Source organism: Tympanuchus pallidicinctus, unplaced genomic scaffold (genome assembly GCF_026119805.1).
Source record: "Tympanuchus pallidicinctus isolate F22 unplaced genomic scaffold, pur_lepc_1.0 scaffold16, whole genome shotgun sequence".
Taxonomy (NCBI): domain Eukaryota; kingdom Metazoa; phylum Chordata; class Aves; order Galliformes; family Phasianidae; genus Tympanuchus; species Tympanuchus pallidicinctus.
This window is the reverse complement of record NW_026294679.1, coordinates 18,290,821-18,312,981: the sequence shown is the minus strand read 5'-3', so window position 1 is coordinate 18,312,981 and position 22,161 is coordinate 18,290,821. Positions and strand designations below refer to the sequence as shown.

Below are 22,161 nucleotides of genomic sequence, written 5' to 3'. Positions count from 1 at the left end.
GGCTGGCGGCCCGTGCGGCCGGCCATCTCTGCTGCAGCTGTCACTGCTCTTTGCTGACAGTTGCTGGAATCCATGCTGCCTGCTTTTATGGTGCTAATTAATCTCTTGTAATTAATGAAATCCCTTTACCTCACGTTCCTCCTACTTCTTTCCTCTTTGCCTCTCTTCACCTTACGCAGCTGAAACCTACAGTCCTCTTGAGCGGGGCCTGATAAAATCTCCAGCCTTTCAGCATCGCTGTGCGCTCCGCTGCGGCAGCTCTGGTGCCTCCATCTGCTTTTCTCCTTTGGTGCGGTAGCAGCTTAATCTTCATGGCCTGTTATCTTTGAAGCACACTTGATTTCTTCAAAGAAAAACAGCTCAGCGTTTTAGTACCCGCTGCTTTCCCTCTTAGCAAAGCTGCACATCGTTGCTGTTTAACCGTGGCCTCACAGGCGCTGTGTGTGGAATGGCATTCCTTCGGATAGACTCGACTGGCACAGCACATTCAGACTGCACTGTTTGTATGTCTCTTTCCTCTCCAGGACTAAGCAGTAATTCTGTCCCCTAACTCCTACTTAAAATCTTTTTTCTCTCCTCCTCAAGGGACAGCGTCTCATTCTATGGAACTTGTCATTCTGTGATAGGTAATTTGAGCAGGAAAAAGGCTCGAGTGGTGTTTCTGGATGTACCCATCCTGTCCAGCCTGCTGTGAGTTATCATATCTGGTATTCCTGAAAGAGCAGCAACTAGAGCCCTGCTGCACGAGCAGTACACAACACTAGTCCTGAAGGATGCTTAGTTCAGTCCCACTTCTGGACTCACAGACACATGTCACCACTCGCCTGAGAGGTAATAAAAGTTGAGGGTGCCAAGCTGTGTGCATTACAAGGATAGGTTTCCATACCTCTGCATGTTCAGCAGCTAACGGCAGTGTATTTTGCTCGGTGCAGACTAGGCCAGATACGTTGCTGTCTTTGTGACACTTCTTCAGCAGTTTCTTTCCTGCTCCGAAGATGGGAGTTTGCAGTGCCTCTCCTCCATCTGTATGGCTGATTTACATACAGAAGGGTGATCAGCTGTGGGAAGAACAGCCTAGCGGATCAAATACTAAGTGACATTAAATGGCAAACGAGTGACATTACTTCGATTCTCTGCTGAGCTATGAGCTGCTGTGTAACAGTGCACACAGTAATTAATTCCTATGCCTCTGCTCCCCAGCTGTAAAATGGGCCTTGTTCTGTGTTTCTGGGAAGTCCTTCGTCAGCCTGAGGCCAACCACAGCAATGCCTGCACAGAGCTTGGAAACTGCTGGTGAGGCCCATTCAGACGTGCCCTTAGAAAGCTGCCAGGAAGGCAATTATTGTGGTCGGGAGGAATTGTATCATGCCTTGTTTGTATGGCAGAGGTGCATGTGGACCCTATAGTTACTTACACTCTTGGTATTTCTCTGCTCATCCCCCTCTCTTTGAATGAGAGCACACAGTCCAGTGGAAGGGAGAGTGGCAGACCAACTCCTTAGTGTGATATATTGATCTAGGCATACAAATTGGTAGAGGGCAATATATTGACATTGGAAAAACTTTTGTGGATGACACTGTAGTTTGTTGTTTATTCAGAGAGGGAGAAAGAGGTATGCTTTATGGAGCGGTAGTAGGGAAATTGCTGTCTCACTGAGCTGAGCATATGTGTTTACTCACTGGGATTCTCACTTTGCTCATGGTGGTGTAAATCAATAAGTATTCTGTTAAACTTGACTAAAGGAATTTTTGCCTTGTTTGTCTGTGTGTTCAGGCAAAATCGAGGCACTGGTGTAGCACTGAGTCACTGTTACCCCACAGACTGAATGCTCTGTGAAAGGTATATGCCTTGTAGCTTTATGGGGCCAGATTCTGCTACTGGTTGTGCTGATGTGAATCATAGGTGGTACCCATCAGGTCAGGAATAAAATTCAACGGGCTGAACAAAACCTGACAATGCGTAGAGTTACCTGAGAAAGATGGGAGCAACACAAGGACCACAGGCTTAGCAAAAGGCCTCATCTTCCTCATCTGGCTGCATACAAAAGGCCTACCCTGCTTTGGCTCTGTCTCAGCTCAGAGGCAGGCCCCTAGTGTTCCTTGCACAGATCTTTGCTTCAGGATTGGAGAGGATCACAGCCGAGCTGGGGTGCACAGAGGTTTCCCCCCCGAAGGGCAATCCCTTCTGCCCTTGGAAAGAGGACTGCTGTGGAGCAGTGTCTGCTCTCGTGCCCCACTGTGCTGATGAAGTGGTGGACCATAACACAGGCTGTGAGCTGCGGGGTCTGCATTGGCAGCACACACCGTGCTGAGCTGCAGCACGATGGGAGCTGGGGCAGCTGCTGGCCTGGGATCGGGTGTCAAGGAGAGGCGGTGGGGGGTGAGAAGTGCCAGGAATGCTGCTTCCCAGCTGGCTCTGGAGACGGGTCATGTTGGTGTCCGTCCACACTCAGATCAATTATTCAGGTGCTCTTTGAAAGTGCACCTCATGCAGAAAGCAGACAGCTTGGCTTCACCTGCTGGAAAACAAGCACTCCTAAGCTGCAGGGCCAAAGCAGGGCTCCTGCTGCACTGCAGTGCCTGCCGCTCCTGCTCCCTTTGTGGCAGCAGGTCTCTGTTGCACCAGCCTTTCACTTACAGGCCTGGACTGTGTGGGCCCTCCTCCTTGTCAGGATTCAGGATGTTCTTTGCATCCCGGGCTGGTCATGTAGAAAGTGGTACCTGAAGGACAGCTGCTGAGTGCATTCTGGGCGGTGTTGAATGCATATCACTGGGAAGAGCATTCTACTAAGTCTAAAAGAAGCAAATAAGATAACAGAAGCTTGAGATTTCTAGGACAAGGGCAGTGTGTGCCACACAGCATCTTCAAGCAGGAAGAAGGCTGTGCTGTTGGTGATGGTGGTCTGTGCCCACCAGTCTCCCCCTGATCCCTCTCCCATGAATTGTTATCCGCTGTAGCACAGGATGCCTGATGGGCAATGAAGCAGTGTAGTAATTTCAGATTGAGAACTGAGAGCTGTTGCTTTGTTGTCTTTGGGCTCAGAGAGGTAAGTAGCTGTGTACTGCCAGGAGGTGATGCTTTGGGAAAGAAACATGCATAGGGAAGGACAGCACAAGCATTGACTGCTCTGCAGGTTCACAGCAGAACTGCAGTGCAGGGACTTGCTGAGTTCTCTGGCCTGCAGCTGAGGACAGAGTGTGGCACAACCTTGTTACAGCAGAACACAGGGCCATCCTGCAAGACCAAAATATCCTTCTGTTCTACAGAACACGTTTTATCTTTATTAACTGTCTCATTCAACAGCAAAGGCAATCAGCAGCTCCCTAACAGTCTGTCCCAAGACAAAAGTAAATTTTCTGACCTGATTATTCTTAGGTACTCTGTATCAAAACTATTTCATATCTGATTTATTCTGTCATCTGTGCTCTGTGAAGGTGTACATTATTTCTGGCACAAAGTAGGAATACTTAAAAGTATTTATCTGTTACTACGTTTTTTTTATAGAATGGCCTCAGCGTCTGAGTGACCTCAGCATTACTTTTGGTATCTGGGCACTGGAGGCTCCTGTTCCAAAGCAGTTATAATATGGTGAAAGTTATGATAATCTAGTATACAAACTGTAATTTGAGAGAATTAGCCTGTAATGTGATTTCCATTCTGAGCATCTGAAACAGAAGCTTTTGAAAAGAAAAACTGATAATTGTATACTGAAGTTTCACTTTTTAAATTCATTATTTTCCCCATCATTTTTCAGGTAGATGGTAAGAATAAAGCAAATAGAACTAGCAGTGATCTCTGGGGTTATCAAGTCTGTTATTTTCCACTGTGAAAATGGCTTCTCTGGCCAAGTGCTGCACTGTAATGACTACAGACAGTGCAGGGAGCAGCTCCTGCTTCTGTGCCTGTGCCTCTGCCCCGAGTTGGGGTACAGGTATTGCCCACACATCCCACGGGTCAGCTGTACACATCTGTGCCTGTGTGTGTGTTGCACACTGGCTAAAACATGAGATTCTCTTCCTCTTCTCATGTGAAAGCAAAGAACAGAAAACATTTTCCATCTAAATTTCTATATGAAATAGTGGTTAGTAATATAAAATGAATGCAAACAGGCTCCTTAAAGCCTGATTGAGAAATGCTTGGAAAGGACTGTGTAAGGTCCCATGTGGTTGGAATTGTCCTTTGTCAGCTCTGTTTCCTCATCAGGCTCTGTCTTCCACAGCATGCTGAGATTTATCAGGTACCAAGTAAGTACTGGGAGAAAGGAGTCATAAATACAGATGCAGATAGATACATAAATACAGGCTGTCATTGGAGCAGGTGTTCACTTTGAGCCTTTTGATGTTCCACATGCATTCTTTAGAGGTCTTGAACACAGAACAGGATCTTCCCACACTTACATGAGGCATCTCTCTTCCGAGGAAACCAGCACAGGTTCTGGAGGGCTCACAGGAAGAATGGAAGCCAGTGGTTGTGGAGCTGTGACAGCATCAGGCTGCTCCAGGCTCAGGGAAGCTGTCTGGTGAGGCTCTGACTGGTAGCTCCAACGCGGCAGGGTGCACTTGTAGTTTGTCACGGCAGCCTATAGCTGATGTGCTGTGAAAAACCAGAAGCTCTCTTAGAAAACTGAAGGTGCGTCTGACCTGCTAACTTGTCCTACCCTGGGTTTGCCATGGCACAGGGCAACACAAGGATTTCTTGCCTTCACACAGAATCACAAGGTTGGAAACGACCTGGAAGATCATCTAGTCCAACCACCCTCCCATTCCTATTAGTACCACAAGCTACTATGCCTTACAGCAGACCATGCTGGGGCTGGGACAGGTGAAGGCAATGGTTTTTCACTAAGATGGAACTGCAGTGTTTCCCCCCATTCAGGCTGTTGTTGCCATTTGTGTGTCCCTGGTGCACTGATCAGCATGGGGGGACAGACATACAGAGAGACACCTGCAGAAGGAATGTGCTTAAGTCCCATATCTGAACATTCCCAAAAGCTGAAAAATCCAGCCCGAAAACCCAAAATTTTGAAGCACGACTCATCTTCAGGCACTGGAGCAGATAACGCGTACTGGAAGTGGTCAGGCACCATGGCTTTGCTGGGCGCTGCTGATCTAGTAAAAGGATGAGAAGTAATGGCCTTAAGCAGGGCCAAGAGAAGTTCGGGTTGGGTATTGGGATATTTGTTCTCAGAAGGTGGCAGTGCGCTGCACAGGCTGCCCAGGGAGGCGTTCAAGGAAAGAGCAGCTGTGGCACTGAGGGACGTGGTTAGTGGGCACGGTGGGGTGGGTTGATGTTGGACTGGATGATCTCGGAGCTCTTTTCCAACCTTAATGACTGTGAATCAGGTGTGGAGTGAGGGGGTCTCTTTTCACTGTACTGCACGAATCAGCCGTGCCAGCGCGACATCACTGCCAAGACTTCTTTGTGTTCTTGAGCTTTTATGTGGAGGATTGGGAAATACTGGGAAATACGCGTTTTACTGAGTTACTCTAGAAAGCATCTGACTGCTTTCCAACCAGTAGGAGAATATGAAAAGCAGCACGTGCCTCACTTGTTCATCTCTGCCAAATGGCGGGGACATAATTCTGTTTCTTGCTTAAACATGGAGATGCACCTTGAGGCCTGGTTTCATGTTTTTTTCTCAGGGGGAAATGAATGTTTTCAAGTCCTAAACACACAGCAGGGTGGAAAGGGCATGACAAAGAAGCTAGACAAAAAGATTTAGAAATAGTTCAACTACGGTTGATCCTGCCTTGGCAGGCATGTGGTCTGCATGGTCTTGATATTTCCCACAGTCCTCTCCAGCCTTATTTTCTTTGGCTCCGTAAAAGGACAGAATAATTATTTCTGTTACTATGGAGCACTTCAGGAGCGCTCCTCAGAGAGCAGGACTGGGCGTTGCCTGGTGCTGCACTGGCACGGAGGAGAAAGATGGTCCTGCCCTCAGAGAGCTCACAGCTATGAGTCAAGCAGTAGTGGATAGCAAAGACAGCTGAGGGAATAGAGCGCGGAGCAGTGAGACGCTATTGATCAGCAGGATAGGCAGTACTCATAATACATCAGCAGCCTAACTGCTGTCAGATTTTTGCAGGCATCATGGCTAAGGAGAATGTGAAGGAGGATAATGAGGAAGCTTTGCAAATGAAATCTCCAGGCTCCCACCACCTCTGCTCTGGAGCCGGGCAGCGGCAGGATGATGGTTGGCTCCCACTTGTGCTGTTCTTGCTGCCCCGCCTGCCGCTGCCCACTCGTGCTGAGGGCACAGGTGTTGCTCCTGCAAACTTGCTTCAGGCTGTGTCATAGCGCGGTGGCAGAGGCAGAAGCGCGATGCGGCCCGCTGTCCCACATGCTGAGGGACCTCCTCCGGTGACAAGAAGTAAAGTTGATGAGTCTGTATCGAGACAGTGAAGTGACCCCCGTGCTGCTCCACATAATTAATAAATAAAGCACTGGGGGAGTTTTTGCCATGCCGGCTGCTATGACAGGGCTGTCTACGGTGCACTTAAGCATTAAATGACCAATTTCTGTCAGACTAACTTCCCAAGCCTCTCTCTCTCTCTCTCTCTCTCTCACAAAGCTAGCTTCCTCGCTCCCTGCACTTGGAGTTTTTCAGCAACTGATGGCTCCTGGTTCATTTCTGTGGAATTAATTGGTCCCTGAATGAATTCTGTTGACAGGGCAATTTATCATGTGTTTGGGTTGACAGTGTTGGATACCGGTAAAGGGGGGGAGTGGTGTGCGAGTGGGATGAGGGGAGATGGACAAGGTGGGGGTGGGCGGGAGGAGGAGGAAGAAGAGGAGGAGAAGAAAGAGGAGGTGGAGGAGGAGATTGTTTAAAAAAATAAAATGAGAGACAGGTTAAACCCTGTTCCTCCTTGACTCCCTGCGGCCCAATTCAGAGCAGTGGCTCACTCACAAGAGGGATGGGAAGAAGTGGAGGGGAGGCATGGAATGCTGCTTTTCCACAGTTTGCACCACGGCTTGGGGGAAAAATGACTTGAGAAAAAGCGAGTATTTTTGTGTTATCTCTGGGGCTCAGCCTCAAGCCTCCATGTGTATTGCCTGGATCCCTACTTTACTCTCATAACAGAATGGGTTGGGAGCTCAGAACAGATCCACTTAACCCCCAGCATGCTGATGGGTGCCCCAACACTGTTTCAGCAGGTGCTCAATGGCATTCAGCATCTTACAGTGTGCATCGGTGTCTGCTGGTTGGGGATAGCCAATGGGTGATACCCTATAGAAAGACATCAGCAATTTGGGTCCTCAGCTTCCCTCATTGTGGATCAGAAGGGGGTGCCTGATCCCATGTGTGGCTTTAAGAGCCTCAAATGATATCATTTCACATCTTCCAAGATGGGTACCATGAAGGACTTCCTGATGTAATTAAAATTACATTGTAACTGCATTGTCATTAAAATGTTGTGACTCTGCCTTATGGATTTAGTTCCTAGCATGTTCCAGATGCTAACTAGATCTAGTGCTGAGTGGGAGCAGGTAGAATGAGAGATGTAGGAAGCAGGAAGGTGGCACAAGCAAACTTCAGAGGAGAATTTGAGAGACACTGTAGGACCCCTACAAGTCGGAAAGCCAGTTACAGTTACAGCACTAGAAGGAAACGTATAGGAAAAGATAACTGTGTGAAGATGTCATGGGTAAAGAGAAGACTTATTTTAAAATACTTTCATTATCCTTCTCTTGGTATGGCTACTCCAAGGAAATGGTGCAGGCAACTCCTTCTGAAGGCTTTTGCAACAGGGTTCCATTGCAGTGAAACAGATCGTGACTCATCTGTAGTGCAGAGTCCAATCTAGAAATAGTTGCACTGGAGCTGAGAGGATCCAGAACAACAGTCATGACTTCAGATAGCCTTCTATGGAGGAAGTGCATGAATGTAGCTATTTTTGTTAAGAGATCCTAAAGTGTAAGCTGTTTACAGTGAAGACCAGCATTTTGCTGTAGTTTGGTAAGGCAAAAAACAAAAATGTACGCAGAAACTAAAAGCGATTGTCAATGGTGGCAACAATACCCAAGCAGTGACTTCTCTGTCTGGAGGTCAAGCGAACAGATAAACTTAAATCAGAGAATCTGGGAGATGTATGCAGTGCCTAGAAAAGACTAGCTTGAACTGGGGATGTCTGTGAAATGAGATTCCAGTTAGCTAAATCCCACAGAGCAGAAGCATTCTTGATTGCTGATGAGAAGGAGCTTGCATGGGAGTTAAAGGCCTTTTTATAAAGACTAGAACATGAAGTCTAGATATACATTAATTGTAGAGTGTATTTTTTCTCAATAGAAACAAGATTAGCAATGTTATAGCTTATAAATGCCAGGGTGAAGAATATAAGGGTTGGTAGTGAAGGCTCTGCAGCCTGGTATACACAGATCCAAAGCAGCTGTGCTTGATAGTAGGTATATTCAACCAGAAATAACGTGTTGTGTTTTCAGCAGTGCAGGTAATCACCTGTCAAAATATTTTAGCTCGGGTTCAGTATATTTTCCAGCACTAGAACCTTTCTATATAATAGTGAATGTTCCTCTGAAACAGGCTCCCCAGCTCAACCTCAGTTACAGAACCTGCAGCAGGAATTAATTCAGAGCAGCCCTATGGGTATCTCATATCAGAGGCCAGACAAGATGATCACAGTGTGCTAGGAGTCTCCTCTGGGGTAGCTGTGGCAATGAACTTGAAAACAGCTATCTTAAAAGTCAATGCCTGATTCCAGCTTCACTTATACACAGTTTACACGAGTGTAGCTCTTCTGGCTTTAGACTTCTGATTGACAGTAGTGGATGCAGAAGGCAAATCAAGCTATGAGAAAAGTGATTATGATCAGGCTGTCCTGAGCCAGTCAGGTGAACATGACACAGGACACATTAATAGAGCAAATGAGCATGTTTCACTTGTGTTGCTGAGCCTCTGGGACAGAAACAGAGAAGTTTTTATAGGATGCAGCAGCAAGATAGACTTGATAGCAAGATAGACAACTTAAAAATTTATCAACATACAAGCTTCTTCAGCATTTATCAGAATATAGGCCAGACACACAGGCTGATTCCTCACTTTGAATGCTAAATCTGTGGATTTAAGAACATGGGGTTTGTAAGAGTGGGCCGGGCTCATGGTTTGTAAAGTCTATGATCTCTAGGAGTAATCTTAACAGATTCTTAAAAGGAAGGCGGAAGAACTACGCAATGGGCAGATGTAGGAGGAATCTGCAGTTTAGTGGGAGCTCAAGCAGCTTGCAATTGGCTTAATCCCAGAAATGCTAATATGTTTCCAGAATGCTTGTTGAATGCTAAGCTGTAATGTTCGGGTTTTTTTTCTGGAATCTTGACGACTTCCTGTGGTTACAAATTCAGCTGGTCAAAATAAAAGCTATTGGGGGAAAATTTTAACCAGCTTTGAATTTGCTGCTTTGTAATCTAATCAAGTGTCTTCTTTTTCTTGTGTTCTTGTGACCTACAGGTTATGGTTCTGTTAAGGAAGCCTCTGGCGTGGCTGTAGGGGAATGTTCAGGAACCATTGTGATGAATTCCAATTAAGAGTCTTCCTGACACCAGGGGATGCAGAAGTCAAAGAATGCCCTGAGCAGCACAGCAACAGACTGCACGGAGCACAGATAAAGGTAAGAAAATGGCATAATTGTGAAACAGAACAGAACATTCATAAAGATGTGAAAGGCTTTGAATTTGGAAGAATTTCCAAACGAATTGTTGAGCTAAGATTACTGCCTGGAGCCCAAAAGAACGTGGTAAAGATTGTTGTATGCTTGACATGGAAAATAGTGGAACGATAAAAATACTTTACCCTGTTTTGAATTGATTAATCTGGAATGGAGGTTTGAAGAAAGTTGTAGATCGTGATCATGCAAAACAATTTTTTATAGTTACATGAGAATTGTAAGGAAGATTTATGGTTTGATCAGTAAGAGATTCCTGAGAACCTTTGCTGCACTCCTGATTCCAGTTGAAGCTGTGGGAAGTCTGTTGCTCCTAAAGATCCTTACATGTGTTCTAAGACAACACCAGTGCCTGATCTTGGAAGAGGAGCAGGAATCCTCAGTATGTTGGGGAGATGGTGCTAATCTACATAGCAACTCGTCTTTACCAGGTTCTGTGTATTGTTGGTGAAAGGAAATTCTGAGGACTAATCTCCTAGCCAACCCGATACTTAATCATAAACAGGGTTGGCCAATTCTCTCTTTGCAGAGAGAAGAATTTGCAGTTGGTCTTTCTCTTTTAACATGACAGAAGTAACTTGTCATATCGTTATTATGGCATTAACTGAGCTAAACCAGAGCTTTCCAGTGAGTCTGAGGGACTTGAGTAGATAAATATCCACGTGGCTGTAGTACTGAGAAAATGTGGTACTCTTGGACAGAAAGTTAAAATGTCTTTGCTAGAGCTGAGTGCCGTAGATGACTGCATCCAGTTGGTTGCTGTCAGTGTCGTGCATTATCAAACACTGGGGGAATGCTGGAATTCAATAGCAGAAACTGCTGTGAGTAATAATTTACTACTTTGAGAGCCTGAAGGAACCATCTTTGTTGTAGGCATGGAATATCCTCCACAGAGGAGGTGTGGGTCATGATGCAAAGGGTGATACGTGATGCTTTTGTTTTCAGACTCTCTTAGTCAAACCCACATTCTTCTCTCTTTGACCTCTTCAGTCTGGGCTGTAATTTAGGTGAATTGTCCACCACCATTCCCACACATTCTGACGTCTCCTTCTCTTCTGAAACAACAGTTGACGTTTGTTCTCAGTCACAGTTTGTGAAGGCAAATAGGTCTCAGAGCATATAAAAATATTATTGATTTTTTGCTTTCTCTGTATCAGACAAACAAAATACATATGAAGAGGAAAAACACATGAATAAACAAACAGTAATGGATCACAACGGACAACCCGTACCCAAAGATAAGAACAGATACAGAGCAATATTGGAGATACTGATGAAGAGACCGCCTGGTTTCCACAATCAAAGGCTGTTTTAAGTTCCTTTTGGTTTTGCTTCCACTCTGCTTCCCCTCTTTTTTATGGGGATTTACTTAGTGGAATCTTGACCTGGAGCAGGATTTTCTGGGAAGTCAGTAATAACAGAGAAGTTACCTCCAGGGAAAAGACGTTTGACATCACCAGGATGTTTCCCATGGATGGTACTTTGTGGCCTTTTCCAATAAAATGTTTTCTGTTTATGGCTGTATTTTGCTGTGGCAATTAGGGTCCCAGGCCCTGGTTGGGGGCCAGCAACCTGCTACCTCACCAGCTCTACAAAAACAAAACAGTAAAAGAATTCCTGCTACAGGCAGTAATAACCTAAATCTAACACAAGTGATCGATCACCTGATACACAGATAGGGAATGCAATCAAATAGTTGAGAAAGGGATGTAATGAAGTCCTTCCTGATTTATAGTAAAACTTAAAGGTAAAAATAGTGACCTATGCATATCAGGCTCAGACCTGGAGCCATTAAGGACTAGTCACAAATGTGGAAACAGAGCTTCTGAAATATTCTGACAAAGGTGAAACTAAGGGACAAAATACAGTTCAGAAGGTGGGCCAGTTTCTCAATGATTTCTGGCCACTAAGTCCTCAAAGCAGAATACTGACCAGGGAATAAATCATGGGAAAAAACTGTGCTCCAATCCTGAGTGCGTCTGCAAAAAGAGCAAATAGCTGATGAACTGGGAAAGCACTAGGCTGTCCGTGATTTGGGGAAGTTGTGCTCTTTGTTCAGATCCCTGAATACAGATTACTTTTTAGAGTGTTCCTTCTGGGAATCTTGGCCAAGTCTCTCCCTGTCTTAACAGCTTTATGACCTTTCTTTGGGCTGTCAGTGTGCTTCTTGAGCTGTCTGTCTGAGCTTGCTTTCCACTATGTGATAGCCTGAAGTTTCTCTTAGGTTTTGTCACAGCATTTCCAGTGGATTTGCTCAGACTTTCTTTACATTTTGTGCTAGCATGCCCCTGCTGTAAAGGGATGCAGCAAGTAGAAAACCTGTTTTGAAGATTCGTTGTCTTTCATTTATTTCCTCCAGGATGTGCCAGACTTTTCATAGTATGTCAGTAAGGTGGGTATGAGAAACCACCTCTAGTCCCTTCTAAGAACATGATCTCATCCCAGCACCCTTCTGCTGGGCTGGTAGTGAACGTCCCTCTTTGCTTTTCTTCATGTCTGCCTAGAGGAGGATCTCTGACGAGACTGATGGGTCGTTCTCGTTCTGCCAATGATCAGAAGAGCAGCACTTCCCCTCGCTATTTCAGGACAGGAATGATGTCTTAGTTGCACAGTACGCAAAACGCGGACTCTTTTTCTCAGTATTTCTAGATGATCTTGTGACATGGTTCATAATGACAGTGCCTAAGGCCTGTAGTTTCCTTCCACGGCTGCAGCCTGTGGCTGTACTGCTCCGTGTGTACATTCAGCACCCCTGAAGCTGCCTGCTAGCAGCAGTATTTTGGCAGTTTTTTCACAGTCCTAAGCAGCAATGTACAGATCGTATTCTGACCTTATGTGCTTAGCCCAGCAGAGGTGTATATGTGTGCCAGCTGGTGTAATCTGGTCAGTGTTTTATTGCATGGAAACCAGCACTTTGTATGCCTGGTTTGGCAAGTCTCAAACACTCAGTAAGCAACAAATGCTATCCGCCACCTGTAAGAATAATGCAATGAGCTTAGATGTCGTTAAGAGTTCTTTGGTTTTTTTGTCTTGTCTGTTTGAGCCTGTACTTGAAACTGATTGGTGAAACCAATGAACTCACAACTGTTTAAGAAGGCTGAGATTTTCATCTTGTATCATATATATTTAACTGAAGCAAAACACAACATTTTCACCACTTGGAATCGGTAATGTACCAGCCTGGTTTAAAAGGCACTGTCTGCTTGCTGCACTGCCTAGAGAATTACACTGATATCTGCAAGCATTGTAAGTGACATATGATGGCAGAGCTGCTCTCAGCAAAACAAAGTGGGTAGAGAAAATACAGGTGCATGAGATGGAGTTTGTGATGGGGTGCTTAGGAGATGACATAAATCCGTCATCAGGCAGAGCTCTGTGGAAGTGCAGGTTTCTGGAACGGTTCGGTGGCAACCTAATGCAAATATGCAAATGATTGTATTTTGAAAAATTAGGCTAAATTCTCTTTTGAGTGCAACTGAAACAGTAAGAAAAATTTTGCATCATTCTTTGGTACAGACAGCAGAATTCAGAATTTTCCATAGAAAACTGGGTATGGTGAGTTTTCCTCCAAGCCGGAACTCTTGGGAGACCATTCCTACAGTATCATCAGCTCCTGGGCTCGTCCACTCCTCCCAGGGCCTTGGGTGAACTGATGCTGTTTGCTGCCGTTTTTGTGCCTCTCTCATGCTTACATAACAAACACTTCCCTTCACTCAGTCGATGTGCCCAGCTGCAGACCCCTCCTCACTGAGCAGAGCGGTGGGAACACAGTCCCTGCACATCGCTGCGCTGGGTGCAGGGTGCAGCACATGCAGTACATGCAGCAGCTTTGGGATGGCTTCGGGATATGTCCCCTCCTCCTCCGTGGCATTGTGGCTCAGTCCCCAGAGAAACAGCACATCATTTTTGACGCTCTCGCTTTATCCTTTTAACCACTATAAAACCCGCAGAACGTAATACAAAGTTTTTGCTCAATATGTGGGGAAAAAACAGCCGAAACAAAAGGTGATGCCAGTTCCTCGCCTCTCACCAGAGTCGTGAGGAAGGAGCCAAGCTGCAGATCTATTGCAGCCGAGGAGCTGAACTCCCCCTTCGTGCTCCTCCTGGCCCAGCCCAGCCCCCAGGAAGGGCTCAGCGCCCCGTGAACGGAGTCCCCCCGAGCGCGGTGCGGAGCCGGAGGAGTGACAGGTGCCTCCTGATATGCCTAAATGAGAAGAGCCAATCGGAGGAGCCTGCCCAGCTTTTGTTGTCATCTGGCTTTGCTCATGAAATATGAGTTTGATTGACAGATGCATCAAGGTTCACAGTTTATTGGTTTTTGCAAAAGAGCCAGATCTGCCAATTTAGACAGGGGAGTGACACAAAACTTTCCATCTAAATGGACTAATTTTACCACAGGGAATTCCCAGGCAGAGCGCGCCAAGGCAGGCGCAGTCCTGTTTTATTTTTTAACAAGGACTGAATGACAAATATAAACGACAGTTCTGGGCTGACGGAACATCAGCATTTGACACTTCACAGGGGAGCGGTGAAATAAACAATAGGCAGAGAAATTGAATTAGAATCAGATGAGAGTCAGCTAGAGGGGGAGAGGAGGGCCTGATTCTCTACCAGATCATTTATAAAAGAGCAAACTGAATACTAAGTAGGTATAACATGCTCACATCCTTATTTATTAGCAAATTTAACCTGCTAGTGTGTCGCGCTTGTGTGATGTAAATGAATCAGTGGATGAAGGTGGGTGGTAGGGGAGAGCAGAGCACAGGGGTGGTGTTGTGTGAGGGGCTCCGTTCGTGGTGCCGCACACTTCTGCGTTAATGGCACCCCGTGCAACTTGCAGACTGCACAGAGTTACAGAGCAAGAAGTGTGACAAGTTCATGGGATTTCTCTCCTGTTGCCGCTGCACAGTACTCTCAGAATTCTGTCTGGTCTGCCTGTGTTCTTGCAGTTGGCAACTTTTGGGTGCTCAGCTTTGCAGCTTTAGCTCAATTCTTTTACTACTTTTTTTTTTTTTCTATAGCGCTTTTCAATTTAAAACAGGCAATCTTTGACATTTAAGAATGATAATTCTATACACAATCAGTCTGGGGCTTCTGAGTGCGGACTGTTTCTGCTTGAGATAAAAGGTTGTCTCAGCTGCTAGTGCAAGCAAGCTATTATCCTATTTCTGCTCAGCTTTAGCAGGCGATAGGATACATAAACTTTCCCAGTGGGTTAGGCAGCTAGTTTGTTAGCTAGGCATTGCTGGGAGAAATTTGGATTCCTGGCTTTTATGTCATGCTCTGAGATTTGAAGCGTGTCTGGAGAAGTGATTTTCAATCTTTTTCAATTAGCGAACAGTGAGAACAAAAAACAATCAGAAGAAGAATAGCTGCCCGTATAGGGAATCTAGATCCACTGGTTCACTTTTCCCATCTACATTAAAAGCAGTTTCTGTAAAAGCAAAGTAAAGCTTTTAAAACAATTTAGAAGTACTGATCTTGATATTAGAGAAAGTGGCTTGAAAGTAAGGGCTTTGGGTCGACTTGCTGTTAACGGTGATCCAACTGTCCGGTGTAAGCCTGGGACGTGCCGACGTGGCTGGCGCCTTCCTGCTGAGCACTGCATGCAGGCAGGTGCCAGGTGAGGTCTGCAGATGGACTGTGTGCTGGCGGGGCTTCTGCTGAGGAAAAATGCTGCTGCCTTCTGCAAACGGCAGCAGAGAGCTGTGTGAAATTTCATACTGCTCAGTCTTATACCCTTCGGGTTTTCTGTGTAGGTTTTGAGTGTCTTCTTTTCGTAAGTGTTCAACAGGGTGTGTTTGAAATTGGCCTCGGGCTGGAAATCACGATGTTTGTGATATTTCATTGTCAGCGTGTCTCTTAAAGCAGAATGATTCATTTCCTTCTGAACAGGCAGAGAGGCAAAACCAGGGCGATTCTGATGTAAGGAATATGTTTTGGAAAAAGGCAATTTAAAAGTGAAGCCATTTTTGTTACATTTCTCCAAGCTGAAGGCCTATCTTCCTGCAAAGACTGGTGTGTAGATTGGAGTGAAACCATGGCTGTGCATTGCCCTGAGCCAAGGCAGTCCGTTAACGCTTTTCTCACCCACGCTGAAGTCACAGGTGCTTTCAGTTCAGGCTGCTCAGCATTCGATAAGCTGTGGCTGCAGCAAGTCGTGGTGACAGCGGTGAAGGGGCTGCTGCCTCTGCACCAAGGCCTGCTCACAGAGAATCATGTCTTTGAGGGGCTGTGCAGAGCAGTCGTGTCTGCAGCAGGAGGCTGAGCAAGGCAGTGAGAGCAGTGTTGAAAGAAAGGACAGAAGTGAAAAGGAAGCAGGAGCTGCAGGAAGCGGCCGGGGCTGACAGTGGGGTTTCTCCTGCTGAGGGATAGCAGGAAAAGGCCCTTTCCAAGCAACCGGCATAGCATGAATTTGCACATCTTAGGTAGGCTTTTGAAGTGATACTGATCAAACCTGCTTTGGATGGGCAGCTTCTACTAAAACACTGCAGAGGGCAGGGAAAAAAAAACCAAATATTTGCTGACGCACTCCAGTATCAAGCCAGCTTTTGTCAGCCTGGCCAGCATTTAGAGGGCTGTGGTCTTTCGTAACACTTGAGCTCCTTCCTAAAGCACCAAACTATAGGGTCCTTGTGAGGAGGTGAGATGCTCATTTCTTACTGAAATAAGTACGTTTCTGGCTCTTGAGTAAAAGAGATATAGTTACTGATGTAGCCATAGTGGTCTTGAGACTGATAAAATTAGAGATCAAAAGTTGTTTTGTTTTTATGTTATATATGTACGATTCATATCTGCAAAATACTATTGTGTTATATGCAAATCGCATGATTTCCAATCAATCTTCTGATTTTTTGTGGACTTGGTTCACAATTTTTAAGTACTAGGAACAGGCAATACAGGCTCTGACAAACCTCCTTTGCTTCACTACAGACAGCTCCTGAATCACAGAAATTAACTGTCCTGAGGATATTCTGAGCTTTTTCTGTCTCTAAAGCAGTCAAGAGTTTATGTGCAGCCTGTTTACCACGTATATCTTCATTAATGGCTACTTATTCAGTCACCTCATCTTCCCTTAATATTTAAAGCATTTCACTTTGAGTACAAGCATCAGTGTGTTGATCTGCTGGATGGTAATTTTCAGGATCATTTTTGTCCCTTTAAAACAGAGGTGTTGTGTTTGCTGCTCTCTGCTCTGCCATTTCCCCAGCTCCTTCCAGCTTTTCGGGACTGGCTGTGTGTGATCCAGTACCTTCTTCCACCAGCCCACTTAGTAGCTTTGGCTGTGTATCATCTAGGTCGGTTGCACTGCAAATGCTTACAAGTTCCAATGCTTTCCTTGTCTACGCCATCCTAAAGACTTTACTTTTGGAGACAATCGTTAAAATCTCAGAATGTTCCAACTTGTCTTTTAGTTACAAAGTGGATATCTTTTCTTAATATTGCCCAGTCTCTTAGAATGTGATTTGCCTTCATTGTAGACAGAATGGTGATCTCTGTAGTTTTAGCACACCACGCTTTCACACTGAGATTGCCTGTTGATTATGGGAGAATGTCAACAGTTTACGGGCCAGTTTGGGTTGATTATTAAAGAAGCATAAGACAAGTTGGACTTGTAGAAATAGTTCTTTTGTGCAAGTTTTTGTTTTTGTTTTTTTTTTGAAGATACATAAATTCTTGGAAGTTGTGAAAGTTTTGCAATACTACGGCTATGTATTATGGAGCCTTATACAGAAACCTCAGGGTGCAATTTTCTGGGTGCAATGCATTGGGATTTCAACTATTTACTTCTCAATGTTTCTTCTAATGCTGTTTTATCAGGATGAATTTTGAAAAGCCTTTTTGCTTTCTTCTGGTGTACATGTGTGTGATGCTTTGCCGTTAGCCTCTGACAGTGAGCACACATCATCAAATTCCATTCAGTTTAACATCTGGGATGTCGTAGGTTAGTCCACTGTTGGAGTCAGGTCACCTAAACCTTGGTAGAGAAAGGTAATCCTGGCGTGTGGGAGATTTCAGAACATAGAAATCTGGTTTTGCTCAGATTTGGAGCCCTGCAAGGCAGGCTCCCTGCTTCTAGAGAGCTGCCAGGCAGCTTTACTGCAGTGTTGTGAAAATTGAATTGCTTTTACAGACTGTTTGGATTTCCACAAATTGACTTTCACTTATGGAAAATGCCCTGTTGGAAGATCTTCAGCCTGTTCTATTAATATTGAAAGGGAAAGTATAAACTGAAAGAATAGGAAATGTTTTAACTGTGTGCTGAGCGAAAGCTTTGTGCAAGCATTTGGTTTCCTGACAGCGCTCCTGCACACATTTCCTTGTGATACACACACATGGCAGCAGAAAATCTGGCCCCCTGACTTTCATGGGCTGTTGTGAAAATATTTGTAAATGATTGGGAATTGGAGAAGGAGAATTGATTTAGCCTAGCCCAACTCCTTGCTACATTTTTACTCCGCCTCTATGACCTTAAACTGCGCTCGACTTCCTGGAGAATTAATGCTTGACTGAGGAAAAATCGAGCGAATACCTCATTACTGGGTGTGTTTACAGCATACCTTAATATAATGGCTAGCTCTTTGTTAGGCAAACAACGAGTGGTTTGGAGAATGGGTCATTAATGACTTTGCATTTGGTTTTGCCTAGTGTTGACCGAGATAGAAGTTCAGCAAGAGCAAGCTTGAACAGTGTCAGGCAAAAGGGATTCTTCAAATGGAGTTAAAAATGGAGCAGCAGAGGAGGGGGAGTGAGATCTGAGAGGTGCTGATCACTCCTCCGAGATGTCAGAGGCAGGCAGAGCAGGTATGGCTCATCCCAAAGTGGGCTATGGGGAAACAGGTGCAGAGTGGCAGAGGGCGCTGGGTTGTCCCACACCATGACGTGGTGGCTACCCAGCAGCACTCTCATTTCTAAGGTGTCTGGGGACACCAGATGCGTTATGGATCACTGGGGATCAGTGAGATCAATATCAGACGGAGTCCCGCTGGCAATGAACCGGAGCGGGATGGCAGGTGGGGGCTCAGAGGCTGGCTTGTGCTGGGAGGGGTTGCATTCATGCTCAGTGCCTTCTGTCATGTGGTGTGATGCTGACCAGCAATTGTGGTGTTGTTTACATGGTGCCTGAAGGGTGCAAGGTGTGGCAAACATAACATCCTGAAGAGCTCAAGGGAATCTGCTGGAGAGAGAGGAGTGCTGAGGGAATGAGAGAGAGAGGGGAGGAAAAACAAGCCAGAAGCCACCAAAATGACATTAAAAAAAAAAAAAAAAAATTATTTTTCATGTGCACAAAAAGAGAAAAGAATTAAACGGAACCAAAGCGATGAGGAAAAGCCAGGAGTGGCTGCAACAGCCTAGAATGGAAATTACCCTGCACCTGGCACTGGTCCTCTCCGTGTGCTCATGCCTTGCTCAGCCTAGAGAGCATCAGCAGAGCTGCATGCGGTTGGATCTGCTTTCAGTTCTGTAATTGCTGCTGTTTGTTCCCTCCTTCCTGCTTTGCAAGTTTGCCACTGTCTTGGACCCAGCCAAGGACACAACATGGTATGTGTGGGATCCTCTAGAAGCCCCCATTCTGTCAGATCCCAAAGGCAGCTATAATTCTCTTCTGAGAGCCTGCTTTTCCATAGGGAAGAAAGGCTATTTTTTTTCAACAGTTCAGTAAATCAAAAAATTCCTTTAGGAAAATGTTGATGTACATATATTAATCTATACTCAAGAAGAGAAATAGGTGCAGGGCTTTTTAGTTTTCATTTTGAGGTTGGTTTGTCAGCCTCACGTTCATTTCTTCAGTTCTGGTCGTGTTCTGAATGTGACCCATCATTGCTGGTGGGTCACAGAGCATGCAGATGTGGCCCCATTTCCACACAGCAGGGCTCGTTGCTGCTTTACCTCCCACCCCAGGTTTTAACAGATCTGCCCTGTGCAACCCTTCCAGCTTCTTGCCCCCACATCCCGCTGGGCCAAAAGGACATGAGAGCTTCACAGAACAGGACTCAAAAGTGCTGCCCAGTTTTTAATAGCGTGGTCCCTGTTCCTCCCAGCGAAGTATGGCATTTGAGAACTCACAAGATTCCTCCCTCTCAAAACAAACAAACAAAAAACAACAACAAACAAGCAAAACTGTTACAGAAGATGCAGTTGCACAGCATTTCTGCTTGGTCCATTAGATAAAGCAACCATAGCAGAAGAGCTAAGAAGGATGTGAAAGAAATGAAGGGAGAGCTAAAGAAGAACAAAGAAATGAAGAGCTTGTTGTGAGAAAAATAAAAAGAGAGAAATGTAATGGAAATGTTCATAATTATTCAGAATAATACTTAGCACTGCAATAGAATTTTCTTTCCAGGATCTTAAAGGTGAGCTGGTGCTAATTAATTCAGCTGCACTGTACTTCTGTGGACTAGGAACTACTGTTATCCCCATTTTACAGAAGATTGGAGTTGAGGCATGGGGGAGAAATTGGACTTGACAGAGGTTCACTGGAGCCAGGTGGAGAACTGGGGAGTCTGAACTCCTGGATACCTACTCCCATACCAGTAATACTGATCTGGATAGAAAAGTACCCTGGGAATGAAAAACACTGAAAGAAAGAGATAGAAGTGAATTAGAGTATGAGAGAGAAATGAGAGAAAGGGAAGAGACAGCAGAATGGAGGAGAGAGATCTGAGTCACAGACTTCACTGGTTTTGCATAGCAATTTCTTTCCTCCAGTATTTTTTTTTTTCTTTTCCTTTTTCCCTGTAAGACTTTTAAAATAATAATGAAAAAGAATCCATTTATAACAAAGCAACTGTTGGCCATTTGGGAAAGGGGTCCTTCCAAGGTTTGGCTGTTCCCTCAGGTTCTGGATTTGTGCTGTGCTTTATTGAACACAGTGTTTTGTTTTCAGTGAGCACAACAAGACTTGCACAGTACAGACAGAGTGTTCCTTATCTACAGGATGAGACGAGGCTGTTTTAATAACTACCATGATGAAGATGGAGATGAACTTATATACAAGAGGAATTGCCTTCACATTACACACATTATCTTCCTACAAAGCAGCAATTGTTTTTGCAAATAACATAGTATTAAATAATTGGTAAATTTTTGCGTTTCCTGCATAGTCCAGTCTAATGGAATCTATATGAATATTGATGGTTTTCTTCCGCGTAATATCACCACATAAATCCCTGTGTCAGCTACTAGACTTTAGCTATAATACTGCTTTACAATGCATCCACCGACTGTAAATCAAAACAATCAACACAAGAAACTCTTTGGCAAATGTAATTCAGTACATTCGCGTGGGGGTCTACAGATGGTGGTGGAAGAGGATTAGACTGCCCAGTCCTTTGCATAATTCTGCTTTGCTTTTGATTTTCCTGATCAAACTACTTGCACTTATGTACTTTCCAGACCAACCAGCGCCTGGTGGAAGTCCTTTTATTGGCGGAGTTGCATCAGTGGTGAATTTGTCCCTCTGAGGGTCAGATCAAGCCAGCCACGAGTGAGCCAACCAAACCCAGCTTTTATGACCTATCTCGTGTCTCACGTTTGGCGAAACACCTTTATGAAAAAGAGCATTTCTGAGCTGCTAGCTTCAGTTGAGGTGGCCCCTGGACTGCAGGTTGCTAAACGTGAGGTGTAACCATTTCCTTTCCTTGAGCCTCCTCAGGAAGTTCTAGTGGCCAGTACTGGGATGCATTGCCTTTGGCCCTGAGCACGGGTAGGGCAAGGGCTGTACTGATGGACTAAAAGGGAGACTATGGAACAGGGTCCAGCATCTGTCTGGTGTCTATGGAGGAAAACAAGGAGTGGTACATTTTTAGACATTACTCAGATTTTTGCTTCTCATGTAAAATAAAATGAGACAATGGGCCAAATTGTGGTCTCAGTGACAGTGAAACAACTCTTCTATTTGCAGCAGGTTACTCAGAGGCTAGGAGTGCAGAATAACACTTTAAATAATAGATCAGAAGTAACCTCTTTGACTTTATTCTGTACAGGAACAGATTGTAGCTCTTCATGTTCTATGTAAACACCCCCCTCCCCCCCATACCCTTTTCATTTGGGCATTCCGTTAAAGAAGACACAGACCTATAATCAGCTAGAGCCATGCAAGGGCTACAAGTGTTAGGTGATAGGGGCCTTCGGGATCAACACAGCTGTTTAGTGATGGTGACTTTCATACACACAAGTTAAACTTGAAAACAGAAGGCTGAGTCCACAGCCACATCTCTGGCTGGGAACTTTGGATTTCATACACAATGTTGGCTATATGGACTATATCATTTGCTTTTATGCCCTTTGGAGTTTTGATTCTCAATCCTGTCTTTGTCCATGGACAGTAGCCCATTCATTTTATCAGAAACCTCTCTAAAACAGCAAGGATCTGCTTTGGCAGACTTGATGCCCTGGGGACAGGCTATAGCTGCCTTCATGTTTCCTTTGAGTGTTTTTTAAGAAGTGTCAGTGCAAGGAACAGTTTATGAGTTTGCTG

The 22,161-nt window shown here is 45.0% G+C and overlaps 1 long non-coding RNA gene across 1 annotated transcript in view; it reads left to right on the top strand.

The window, feature by feature from the left end:
• LOC128078179 (uncharacterized) overlaps positions 1-22,161 on the top strand; it is a 314,575-nt gene that overhangs the window by 84,051 nt on the left and 208,363 nt on the right. The window contains exon 3 of the long non-coding RNA XR_008205356.1: positions 9,467-9,626. This is a non-coding gene — a long non-coding RNA (uncharacterized LOC128078179). The remainder of the gene's footprint in view (positions 1-9,466; positions 9,627-22,161) is intronic.